Consider the following 14,467-nt stretch of genomic DNA (forward strand, 5'->3'; position numbering starts at 1 on the left):
TCATTACACACGGAAATTTCAAAAAATGTTGACCGTGACTCGGATTTTTTTGCATGTACTTCAAACGTAACAGATTAGGATTTATGAATTAGGGTTCGATTTTAAGCACTCTTCTATTGTTTCCTGCACACCGTTTCTTAGAAATTAATTCTATTCTAATTCATTGTGCCTGATCATTACACACGGAAATTTCAAAAAATGTTGACCGTGACTCGGATTTTTTAGCATGTACTTCAAACGTCACAGATTAGGAGTTATGAATTAGGGTTCAATTTTCAGCACTCTTCTATTGTTTCCTGCACACCGTTTCTAAGAAATTAATTCTATTCTAATTCATTTTGCCTGATCATTACACACGGAAATTTCAAAAAATGTTGACCGTGACTCGGATTTTTTAGCATGTACTTCAAACGTAACAAATTAGGATTTATGACTTAGAGTTTGATTTTAAGCACTCTTCTATTGTTTCCTGCACACCGTTTCTAAGAAATTAATTCTATTCTAATTCATTGTGCCTGATCATTACACACGGAAATTTCAAAAAATGTTGACCGTGACTCGGATTTTTTTGCATGTACTTCAAACGTAACAGATTAGGATTTATGAATTAGGGTTCGATTTTAAGCACTCTTCTATTGTTTCCTGCACACCGTTTCTTAGAAATTAATTCTATTCTAATTCATTGTGCCTGATCATTACACACGGAAATTTCAAAAAATGTTGACCGTGACTCGGATTTTTTTGCATGTACTTCAAACGTAACAGATTAGGATTTATGAATTAGGGTTCGATTTTAAGCACTCTTCTATTGTTTCCTGCACACCGTTTCTTAGAAATTAATTCTATTCTAATTCATTGTGCCTGATCATTACACACGGAAATTTCAAAAAATGTCGACCGTGACTCGGATTTTTTAGCATGTACTTCAAACGTCATAGATTAGGAGTTATGAATTAGGGTTCAATTTTCAGCACTCTTCTATTGTTTCCTGCACACCGTTTCTAAGAAATTAATTCTATTCTAATTCATTGTGCCTGATCATTACACACGGAAATTTCAAAAAATGTTGACCGTGACTCGGATTTTTTAGCATGTACTTCAAACGTAACAAATTAGGATTTATGACTTAGAGTTTGATTTTAAGCACTCTTCTATTGTTTCCTTCACACCGTTTCTAAGAAATTAATTCTATTCTAATTCATTGTGCCTGATCATTACACACGGAAATTTCAAAAAATGTTGACCGTGACTCGGATTTTTTTGCATGTACTTCAAACGTAACAGATTAGGATTTATGAATTAGGGTTCGATTTTAAGCACTCTTCTATTGTTTCCTGCACACCGTTTCTTAGAAATTAATTCTATTCTAATTCATTGTGCCTGATCATTACACACGGAAATTTCAAAAAATGTTGACCGTGACTCGGATTTTTTTGCATGTACTTCAAACGTAACAGATTAGGATTTATGAATTAGGGTTCGATTTTAAGCACTCTTCTATTGTTTCCTGCACACCGTTTCTTAGAAATTAATTCTATTCTAATTCATTGTGCCTGATCATTACACACGGAAATTTCAAAAAATGTTGACCGTGACTCGGATTTTTTAGCATGTACTTCAAACGTCACAGATTAGGAGTTATGAATTAGGGTTCAATTTTCAGCACTCTTCTATTGTTTCCTGCACACCGTTTCTAAGAAATTAATTCTATTCTAATTCATTGTGCCTGATCATTACACACGGAAAATTCAAAAAATGTTGACCGTCACTCGGATTTTTTATCATGTACTTCAAACGTCACAGATTAGGATTTATGAATTAGGGTTCAATTTTAAGCTATCTTCTATTGTTTCCTACACACTGTTTCTAAGAAATTAATTCTATTCTAATTCATTGTGCCTGATCATTACCCACGGAAATTTAAAAAAATGTTGACCGTGACTCGGATTTTTTAGCATGTACTTCAAACGTCACAGATTAAGATTTATGAATTAGGGTTCGATTTTCTGCACTCTTCTATTGTTTCGTGCACACCGTTTCTTAGAAATTAATTCTATTCTAATTCATTCTGCCTGATCATTACACACGGAAATTTCAAAAAATGTTGACCGTGACTCGGATTTTTTAGCATGTACTTCTAACGTCATAGATTAAGGTTCGATTTTTTGCACTCTTCTATTGTTTCATGCACACCGTTTCTTAGAAATTAATTCTATTCTAATTCTTTGTGGCTGAACATTACACACCGAAAATTCAAAAAATGTTGACCGTGACTCGGATTTTTTAGCATGTACTTCAAAAGTCACAGATTAGGATTTATGAATTAGGGTTCAATTTTCAGCACTCTTCTATTGTTTCCTGCACACCGTTTCTAAGAAATTGATTCTATTCTAATTCATTGTGCCTGATAATTACACACGGAAAATTCAAAAAATGTTGACCGTGACTCGGATTTTTTAGCATGTACTTCAAACGTCACAGATTAGGATTTATGAATTAGGGTTCAATTTTCAGCACTCTTCTATTGTTTCATGCACACCGTTTCTTAGAAATTAATTCTATTCTAATTCTTTGTGGCTGATCATTACACACCGAAAATTCAAAAAATGTTGACCGTGACTCGGATTTTTTAGCATGTACTTCAAACGTCACAGATTAGGATTTATGAATTAGGGTTCAATTTTCAGCACTCTTCTATTATTTCCTGCACACCGTTTCTAAGAAATTAATTCTATTCTAATTCATTGTGCCTGATCATTACACACGGAAATTTCAAAAAATGTTGACCGTGACTCGGATTTTTAGCATGTACTTCAAACGTCACAGATTAGGATTTATGAATTAGGGTTCGATTTTCAGCACTCTTCTATTGTTTCCTGCACACCGTTTCTTAGAAATTAATTCTATTCTAATTCTTTGTGGCTGATCATTACCCACGGAAATTTAAAAAGATGTCGACCGTGACTCGGATTTTTTAGCATGTACTTCAAACGTCACAGATTAGGATTTATGAATTAGGGTTCGATTTTCTGCACTCTTCTATTGTTTCATGCACACCGTTTCTTAGAAATTAATTCTATTCTAATAAATATTACCTGATTATTACACACGGAAATTTCAAAAAATGTTGACCGTGACTCGGATTTTTTAGCATGTACTTCAAACGTCATAGATTAGGGTTCGATTTTCTGCACTCTTCTATTGTTTCATGCACACCATTTCTTAGAAATTAATTCTATTCTAATTCTTTGTGGCTGATCATTACACACCGAAAATTCAAAAAATGTTGACCGTGACTCGGATTTTTTAGCATGTACTTCAAACCTCACAGATTAGGATTTATGAATTAGGGTTCAATTGTCAGCACTATTCTATTGTTTCCTGCACACCGTTTCTAAGAAATTAATTCTATTCTAATTCATTGTGCCTGATCATTACACACGGAAATTTCAAAAAATGTTGACCGTGACTCGGATTTTTTAGCATGTACTTCAAACGTCATAGATTAGGATTTATGAATTAGGGTTCAATTTTCAGCACTCTTCTATTGTTTCATGCACACCGTTTCTTAGAAATTAATTCTATTCTAATTCTTTGTGGCTGATCATTACAACAGAAAATTCAAAAATTGTTGACCGTGACTCGGATTTTTTAGCATGTACTTCAAACGTCACAGATTAGGATTTATGAATTAGGGTTCTATTTTCAGCACTGTTCTATTGTTTCCTGCACACTGTTTCTAAGAATTAATTCTATTCTAATTTATTGTGCCTGATCATTACACCCAGAAATTTCAAAAAATGTTGACCGTGACTCGGATTTTTTAGCATGTACTTCAAACGTAACAGATTAGGATTTATGAATTAGGGTTCGATTTTAAGCACTCTTCTATTGTTTCCTGCACACCGTTTCTTAGAAATTAATTCTATTCTAATTCATTGTGCCTGATCATTACACACGGAAATTTCAAAAAATGTTGACCGTGACTCGGATTTTTTAGCATGTACTTCAAACGTCACAGATTAGGATTTATGAATTAGGGTTCTATTTTCAGCACTGTTCTATTGTTTCCTGCACACTGTTTCTAAGAATTAATTCTATTCTAATTTATTGTGCCTGATCATTACACCCAGAAATTTCAAAAAATGTTGACCGTGACTCGGATTTTTTAGCATGTACTTCAAACGTAACAGATTAGGATTTATGAATTAGGGTTCGATTTTAAGCACTCTTCTATTGTTTCCTGCACACCGTTTCTTAGAAATTAATTCTATTCTAATTCATTGTGCCTGATCATTACACACGGAAATTTCAAAAAATGTTGACCGTGACTCGGATTTTTTAGCATGTACTTCAAACGTCACAGATTAGGAGTTATGAATTAGGGTTCAATTTTCAGCACTCTTCTATTGTTTCCTGCACACCGTTTCTAAGAAATTAATTCTATTCTAATTCATTGTGCCTGATCATTACACACGGAAAATTCAAAAAATGTTGACCGTCACTCGGATTTTTTATCATGTACTTCAAACGTCACAGATTAAGATTTATGAATTAGGGTTCAATTTTCAGCTATCTTCTATTGTTTCCTACACACTGTTTCTAAGAAATTAATTCTATTCTAATTCATTGTGCCTGATCATTACCCACGGAAATTTAAAAAAATGTTGACCGTGACTCGGATTTTTTAGCATGTACTTCAAACGTCACAGATTAAGATTTATGAATTAGGGTTTCGATTTTCTGCACTCTTCTATTGTTTCATGCACACCGTTTCTTAGAAATTAATTCTATTCTAATTCATTCTGCCTGATCATTACACACGGAAATTTCAAAAAATGTTGACCGTGACTCGGATTTTTTAGCATGTACTTCTAACGTCATAGATTAAGGTTCGATTTTTTGCACTCTTCTATTGTTTCATGCACACCGTTTCTTAGAAATTAATTCTATTCTCATTCTTTGTGGCTTAACATTACACACCGAAAATTCAAAAAATGTTGACCGTGACTCGGATTTTTTAGCATGTACTTCAAAAGTCACAGATTAGGATTTATGAATTAGGGTTCAATTTTCAGCACTCTTCTATTGTTTCCTGCACACCGTTTCTAAGAAATTGATTCTATTCTAATTCATTGTGCCTGATAATTACACACGGAAAATTCAAAAAATGTTGACCGTGACTCGGATTTTTTAGCATGTACTTCAAACGTCACAGATTAGGATTTATGAATTAGGGTTCAATTTTCAGCACTCTTCTATTGTTTCATGCACACCGTTTCTTAGAAATTAATTCTATTCTAATTCTTTGTGGCTGATCATTACACACCGAAAATTCAAAAAATGTTGACCGTGACTCGGATTTTTTAGCATGTACTTCAAACGTCACAGATTAGGATTTATGAATTAGGGTTCAATTTTCAGCACTCTTCTATTATTTCCTGCACACCGTTTCTAAGAAATTAATTCTATTCTAATTCATTGTGCCTGATCATTACACACGGAAATTTCAAAAAATGTTGACCGTGACTAGGATTTTTAGCATGTACTTCAAACGTCACAGATTAGGATTTATGAATTAGGGTTCGATTTTCAGCACTCTTCTATTGTTTCCTGCACACCGTTTCTTAGAAATTAATTCTATTCTAATTCTTTGTGGCTGATCATTACCCACGGAAATTTAAAAAAATGTCGACCGTGACTCGGATTTTTTAGCATGTACTTCAAACGTCACAGATTAGGATTTATGAATTAGGGTTCGATTTTCTGCACTCTTCTATTGTTTCATGCACACCGTTTCTTAGAAATTAATTCTATTCTAATAAATATTACCTGATTATTACACACGGAAATTTCAAAAAATGTTGACCGTGACTCGGATTTTTTAGCATGTACTTCAAACGTCATAGATTAGGGTTCGATTTTCTGCACTCTTCTATTGTTTCATGCACACCATTTCTTAGAAATTAATTCTATTCTAATTCTTTGTGGCTGATCATTACACACCGAAAATTCAAAAAATGTTGACCGTGACTCGGATTTTTTAGCATGTACTTCAAACCTCACAGATTAGGATTTATGAATTAGGGTTCAATTGTCAGCACTATTCTATTGTTTCCTGCACACCGTTTCTAAGAAATTAATTCTATTCTAATTCATTGTGCCTGATCATTACACACGGAAATTTCAAAAAATGTTGACCGTGACTCGGATTTTTTAGCATGTACTTCAAACGTCATAGATTAGGATTTATGAATTAGGGTTCAATTTTCAGCACTCTTCTATTGTTTCATGCACACCGTTTCTTAGAAATTAATTCTATTCTAATTCTTTGTGGCTGATCATTACAACAGAAAATTCAAAAATTGTTGACCGTGACTCGGATTTTTTAGCATGTACTTCAAACGTCACAGATTAGGATTTATGAATTAGGGTTCTATTTTCAGCACTGTTCTATTGTTTCCTGCACACTGTTTCTAAGAATTAATTCTATTCTAATTTATTGTGCCTGATCATTACACCCGGAAATTTCAAAAAATGTTGACCGTGACTCGGATTTTTTAGCATGTACTTCAAACGTAACAGATTAGGATTTATGAATTAGGGTTCGATTTTAAGCACTCTTCTATTGTTTCCTGCACACCGTTTCTTAGAAATTAATTCTATTCTAATTCATTATACCTGATTATTACCCACTGAAATTTAAAAAAATGTTGACCGTGACTCGGATTTTTTAGCATGTACTTCAAATGTCACAGATTAGGATTTATGAATTAGGGTTCGATTTTCAGCACTCTTCTATTGTTTCATGCACACCGTTTCTTAGAAATTAATTCTATTCTAATTCATTCTACTTGATCATTACTTACGGAAATTTCAAAAAATGTTGACCGTGACTCGGATTTTTTAGCATGTACTTCAAACGTAATAGATTAGGGTTCAATTTTCTGCACTCTTCTATTGTTTCATGCACACCGTTTCTTAGAAATTAATTCTATTCTAATTCTTTGTGGCTGATCATTACACACCGAAAATTCAAAAAATGTTGACCGTGACTCGGATTTTTTAGCATGTACTTCAAACGTCACAGATTAGGATTTATGAATTAGGGTTCAATTTTCAGCACTCTTCTATTGTTTCCTGCACACCGTTTCTAAGAAATTTATTCTATTCTAATTCATTGTGCCTGATCATTACACACGGAAAATTCAAAAAATGTTGACCGTGACTCGGATTTTTTAGCATGTACTTCAAACGTCACATATTAGGATTTATGAATTAAGGTTCGATTTTCAGCACTCTTCTATTCTTTCATGCACACCGTTTCTTAGAAATTAATTCTATTCTAATTCATTCTGTTTGATGTTACATGACACTCAAAATTTATATTTTAGAGAAAATATTTGAGAATACCTTACATTACAAGCCCAGTCTAAAGACCCTTTGAAGGGCCATTGTCCGCAGCCCACAATCCGTTGGTTGGTGAAATGATTGGAGAACATTTTCTTACACGCCCATTAGAGATTAGATATTTTTAATTTTCGGGAAATTATAAAAGTAGTTTTTATAATATTGCATGTAACAATGTTTTTACGTATATAGTCATTAATATAATAGTGATGGATTTATTATATAATTTATCTCTTTAAGATCTATTATATAATTTAAAAAGAGCTAAAACGGTTCATATTTAATTTATTTTAATATTTCTATTCAAACTAAAGTAATATTTATGTTATGAATTAAAATGAATCTCATCATTTCTAAAATCTAAAGAAAAAATTTTCATTGACAAAAAAAAAAAAAACTTCTATGATCCCATGGGTGATTTAAATCGTTTAAGTAGACCTATTGGACCAGAAAGCAATGGACAGGCGATTAATAAATATGTCTATTGGAAGGTGGTGCGAGAATGACGTCTTTGCCCCGTTTCTTTTTATTTTCTAGTGAAATTTATCGATTCGTAGAGATTTTCCATAAAAAATTAGTGGAGATTGAGTTTCGTATATGCAATTGTCCTGGGTGGGGATGAGAAATAAATATTCTTCTTCGCCTTCCCTATTTAACTAAGCAGCTTGAATCGCTCCCTTTCTGCTAGAGCTTCATGGGCGTTGCCCCGTTCCCCAATCAGATGTTTTGATGTGAGCTATACTCTGCGAGGAGCCAAACGGGCGTATGACCTTGCCATTTGACCTCTCTTCTCATGTGACTAGGAATGCTAAGGGACAAGCTCTCAATTGTCACCGCCTGGCCTCTCTTGCTACTACGGTAGCCCCTAGTGTGGTCAGCACCAATCGTGTTCGGGTCACGAAGCTTACACTCATTCACATTGGTTCATCCAGCTATGTCCCAGGCCTTTTGCTCTTCTAATGTAAAAGGTGGCTGGCCATTCGTCAACATCTAGGAATCTGCTTGACATCTCAGCGGCAGGATTGGATACCCGCATCCGATCGAAGTTTCATTTTAGTGCCCCCCTAACATAAATGCGAGCTTTTCTAGGTGGGTCACTTTGCGCAAGACATTGCTTAGGACCAACGGGTCACACGACAGGTGCACGATTGACTTTACACTCTCCATCCTTCGGCTTCTGCCTATCGGCTTTGGCAGGCAAGCTACCTTGATTTGTCTCTGATTTCAATTCGTTATGCTCAGCACCTCCAACAAGCCTATCAGTCTCTTGCCGCCTAAAACTCCGCCAATCAAGCGCAGTGATATGTGTGATGGTGTTACTATAACACGTGCGGAAGCAATTTGGATCTTAGGCACTCTAAGTACATCAATTATAGTAAATTATCTAGCATGTTCAAAGCATTAAAATTCAATGAGTTTGAATACGAACCTTTTGTAGTTCAAATTTCTTTTTCCTCACGAACCGGTTTCGAACCACCACTAGTGTCTTCCCTACTATTCTCCGGCCTTAGAACGGGATTGTGAAATCCAATTAGTGATGAAACTTGATAGGAATTTAGTATATGTAAAGAGAGAGTTTTGAGAGATTTTCTCAAAGTTTTTTCAAAAATAATTTCTATGTACCTTATAGAGTCATATTTGCATGTTCATGCGAATTTGAGATTACCAAATTTTGACACTCAAAATTCCATTCAGATTTGTGGAATTATGTAGCAAACATGCAAGTTTGGTTAAACCATATATTGACCCTCAATATTCCACTAATTCAAACATGAATTTTTCCATTAAGTGAGTCAACATTTTGACTTTATTTATTTTAATTTAACAATTAATTTAAATAATTAATTTCAAATTAAAATAATATTAAATGATTAATTAAACAATTTAATTAATACTTAACATTAAATCAAATGCCAATCCCAATTAATTCGGGCACGTATTGATTATGAATCCCTATTCATAATTAAAATATTTAAATCTTATTTAATTATCTCCCATTTTCTCTTTTTGTTTAATTCATAATTAAAACAAAATGCAGTTAAATATATCGTATATATTTATTTAGCGTATATTCCCTAATTTGAATTCGAACACTTCGAACTCACTCGTCACACTGTTCTAAGGTTTAGTCCAATATGAGCTAGCAGGGGGACCTAATGGACCTACAGATCATGGGCTCCAACGATCCGAGATTAATCGGCTAAACTCATTAACCTTGTTAACCAACATTCGTTAACTACTAGGACACTCCACTATAGCCTAGTAGTTGCACTCTCCTCACTATAGATATATTTCTGTCCATTTGATATAATCATGATTAGTAAATCGATCCTTCATAGGTTGTTTGTAACTAGAGTTGGGTCAATTTACCGTTTTACCCCTAAAGTTACTTTTTGTTCCTTTAGTCCCACCGATCCTCTCATGAACAATTGGTTTGTGGTCTAACCACCAAACCGAATCCCTCTCGGGCCAATGAGAGGGTGGGGCCCCTTGTTCAAGACCTAGAGTCAGTACTTAAGGGAACAATCTCTCTACTATCCCTGAAAGCGGGTAGGAGCGAATTCCATCTTACACCCTATGTCCCCAGCTATTCACCCAATCTTACCCCTGAAATGGGAGGCTTATTGAGTCGGCGAACTCGGGCCACTCTTACCCATGCAAATCTAAGAATAATTCCGAATAAACAAGAGTTCATAGTTAGCTCAGGATTAAGATCGAGTTACCTAGGTCATCGAATGAAAAAATCAGTCTCAATAGTAAACAGCATTATAAAGTGAGAGTGATTTTCTTCATGGTTCGATCTTATGCAATACTCATTGCATAGGATGCCCCCACTCACACGTCTCCACATGTACAATTTTGTGATCACATTGTTTCTATCATATAAAAGTGGGCCGCATCCATAGTGTCCCCAGAATAAGGTACTCAGCCTTATCCCTGTACTATTGATCATTTTGACTATATACTTGAACTTGATCCACTCTTATGTCTCTACATATAGTTCAAGTAATCATACTATAGCCAGAGTGTTCTTAGTTTATTGGATTTATATTAATGATCGTAAAATTCACTTTATTCAATAACAATCTTTGCTGTATAAACATCAATAATAACTATATTGAAAATAGTATATGTTTTTATTTACAAACTATGAGTTTTAGGACATAAAATTCAACAGGCCGACCACTATATAAGCCGCCATCTGTCCAGGAGAGAAGCAAACTACCTTTCTTTGATCCACCTTCCTGGGTGCCGAAGAGAACAAAAATAGGCCGCAGATGGTGGTCGTGCTAGGTTCGAGGATCTTACGCGGCGGAGCGAACTCCTCTATCGTCTTGCATTTCCTCTGTGAACCCCCTCTGATATGAATCCAAAAACTGATCACTTCCATGTACTCGAACGAGCAATTACAAGAAGTAATACAAAAAGATTAAAGTATCAAATCAAGTAAATAATGGAGTGACTGACATTAGAAAGTGATTAGAAGACTTTTATTTGGTAGTTGAACTACCAATTAAGACAATTTATGAATATATTATTTTCTTCAATTTGTATTTAATAGCATTTATTAGTAGTTTTTATGAATGTATTATTTTGTTCAATTTGTATTTAATAGCATTTGTAGTTGGTGGTTGAAATTTATTATGTTAGGGTTATCTTTTGGACCTATTTAAAGACATGTAATATTCATGTTTGAGTATGAATTGTTGAATACGAACAAAATCTTTGTGTTTTTTTTATACCTTTTTGGTGTTATTCTTTTTCAAACCTTGCTTTAGGTTTGATGTTTAAACCGATTCATTGAATTAGTTTTGATCAAGCTAATTCTGGAGTGAATTGTCTTGGTATCTAAGAGTGACCATCATAGATTCCAAGTTCAATGTAAGAGTCATTCATCTTCTAACCAGCTCTTGGTTGGAATCAATCTGTTAAGTTAGCTTTCTCTATGAACGTTTTGCAAGGATTTTAAAAAGACCTCTAGCTTTGCAAATTCCAGCAATGTAGGCGCTTATCATTTGGTATCAGAGTATTTGGTCGACGTTCTTTGACCGCTCTAGAGGTGAAACATCTTTATTGTTATTTTTTTTTCTATCATTTTTTTTTCTATCAGATTATCGAAAAAAAAAAAAAAAAAAAGAAGAATCAGTAGAAAAAAAAATCAGTTTTGAGAAAAAAAAAAATATTCAGTTCTTATCATTTATTTTCAAGCTCTTGATCCTTGAGATACTAGTCTTAGCTTGTTAGAATTGATCGTTGAATTGGTTATAATCAAGCTTAAAGCAAGATTGCACCAAAAAAAAAAAGCCCGCCTTTAGATTTTTGACCTAGTACCAAAAGGCTACCTTTGAGTGTTAAACACGAGTGTCCCTGAGTGAAATTTTTGTGAGAAGTGTGGAGAGGTCCCTTGATAACAAAATGTCACATAATGGAGAAAGAGTACCACCAGTACCAGATCTTATGTCACGACCCGATTTTCGAGGCTTCGAAGAATCGAACTCGTGACTAAAAGGACGAAATCGAAAACAAACAAAAAGAAAATAAAAGAAAAGAAAAGCAAAGTAAAAGGATAAAAATACCATTCAATTAAAACAAAAGAGAAAGAAGATTTGTTTCGAAAATATTACAAAGGAAATTGCAAATGTAAAAATGAAATACAAAATTAAAATCAAATATTTCAAATGGAAAATACAATTATGAAGAAAAATACAAAAGACTCTAAATATGAAAACGAACAAAGGACTCTAAAAGACCGACCAAGGACTGACGCTCCGGAACGACACCCCTCTGTGACCGCACAGCTCTCGAACACCTCCCCGTATCGACTGGTACCTGAAAAAAAAGGGGAGAAGGGGGTGAGTATAAAAATATACTCAGTAAGCAGCCTACTTGTAGGCTCTTTTCGCATCCTTATCTTGGTAGGTAACCACGATCTTTTTCGGGTTTCTAAGGAGAGTGATCTAAGCTACAACTTTCCTTTCTGTATCATAAAAGGCTTGCCCATCTTATGCAGTGAAATGATCAGTATCCTGAGGTGAGGCGCGACCTCATAAGCAAATCTGAGGGGATCGTATGGCTGGATCTGAATACGTGACTCTCTCTCTGAACATCATCCGTGGAGGTTAACTGACGACCCTCACACGGGACCATACATCCACAAAACGGGGTGCGACCCCCTATGTGCCGGTCAGCTACTGAGTCATCCTAAGTGGCTCCACATCCCCCGCTCAGGGACGGGTTTCTACGGCCCAGGAGTCCTGTTCAGAAGACCCCTTAGCTATCACCACTAGGTCTGGGCACCTGTCACACTTCCCTATCCGGATCTGCAAAGCTCAACGATCACCGTACTGGAGCTCTGTCTCGAGGGTATGGTATCGGAGGAGAGAGGGAAGTGGAGGTTCTGATGACACTATCTTCACTGCTCAACTCTAACGGGCTACCTACAGTTATTGTGGTGACCTATTATTCTTTCTAGGGTGGAACTTGGTGCCTTAGACTTAGATTCGTGTTTCTCTAGGATTCTCGTGCCTGGTGTCACAAACCTATCGGGTTTAGAATTCTGGGTTCTGGTTTCACCGGTAATCATTTCGCGGGTCTAATTGCACGGTATTCTAGAGGTCCCCCAATCTAGGGTCTCGTCTAGCCTACTTAGCCATAAGCGTCCTAATCTAAGCTCATAATTTCTTCCTATTCATCAAGAAAGATAATATAAGCAATCATCATACAATAGAGTTTACACGCAGCAGTTCATGCAAAATTATCAAACATGCTCAACGGGAAGATAACGTCCATCTTTACCCGGAGCGCAGATTTCACAAGTTTCCCAACCTCCTCGTGCATACATACATTATCAGAGTCTCAACCAAAACAGATTTAATACACATTTTGTATCTAGCTTTCCATAATCATCTTATATTCGCAGTTTCTATAATAACACGCTAAGTCCGGCTAGCTAATTTCATAGGTGGTAGCATGCATGCTTGTTCCTAGCGGTTCCTACAAGTACTGCCGTGGGAATCCAAATGGCTACTTACATGGTTGACGCGTGCCTTCCCAAGCTCGAATTATTTGCCGGAAAAGGTTCCAAAAATTATGGAATTTCCTTGATAGGTCCTAATTCACATAAAAATAGGATCAGAGTTGAAATCGGTGCGAAAAACAAGCAAACGGAGGTCGAACGGAGGGAAAAAGATCAACCACGCGCCTACACGGGCCCTGGAGGGTGTTTTACGCGCGGCTTTCTACGCGCGCGTGTCCACGCGCGGCTTCCCGTGCAGTCGCGGGCTAGCGGCCGGTTCGGTTCGGTGTTCCCGGGTCGCGTGCGGAGCACCGGATCGGACTCGGGTTGACCCGAATCCGTGCCCTGACGCGTGTCAACTAGCCAGTGGGGCACGCCTCCCCAACCCGCAGTCGCCACACGTCACTCGTCGGTCCTGCCGCGCTCCTCCATACGCCGGCCGACGCGTGGCGGCAAGGCCTCCTCTCTCTCCTCCTGCGTTTTTCCAAATTTTCCAGAAACGTGAGTTTTTGGCATTTTCGATCTATTTTCTTCCGATTTTCTTATCTTTCAATCCGTAATCCATATCAACAAAGTTCCTACACGCAAATTGTAGATCTCATATTCTACTTCTACAATATATTTTTTCTTTATTTTTTTCTTGAACACAGGATGAGTTAAGGCCGTCCAAATATACAGAAAAACTCACATTTTCTATTTTCGATTGCTCTACCCGAAGTCAGACTAAACTCTGATTTTCGTCCGATTCTCGTCCAAGAACTTCAAGAAACCTGTGAGAATCTTATTTTAGTCACATACCTCAGAAACTCCAGATCTAACGCTCCTGAAACTCCTCACATCTAGATAAAATCGAAATAAGAAGTTCGGAACCTTACTCTGTCCGTTCTCGGATTTTCTTGCCGGAATGAGTGGATTCCACCACCCGAACTCCTTTTCCAGCACTGAGAGAAGTATTGCTTCGAGGTTTCTTACCTTGGATTCGATCTCCAATGGCGATTTGTCATCTCTGTTCTTTCTCTCTCCCGAACCCTAACTTCTTCT

The 14,467-nt window shown here is 36.1% G+C and overlaps 1 long non-coding RNA gene across 1 annotated transcript; it reads right to left on the reverse strand.

Moving 5' to 3' along the window:
• Positions 1-11,970: 11,970 nt before the first annotated feature.
• On the reverse strand, positions 11,971-14,201 carry LOC147786688 (uncharacterized). Its single transcript, XR_015414340.1, has 2 exons — positions 13,443-14,201; positions 11,971-12,240 (listed from the first exon to the last, which is right to left on the reverse strand). It is a non-coding gene; the product is annotated as an uncharacterized LOC147786688 (long non-coding RNA).
• Positions 14,202-14,467: the final 266 nt, after the last annotated feature.

This window comes from Cucurbita pepo, chromosome 19, assembly GCF_057944985.1.
Source record: "Cucurbita pepo subsp. pepo isolate OVF chromosome 19, ASM5794498v1, whole genome shotgun sequence".
Lineage (NCBI taxonomy): Eukaryota > Viridiplantae > Streptophyta > Magnoliopsida > Cucurbitales > Cucurbitaceae > Cucurbita > Cucurbita pepo.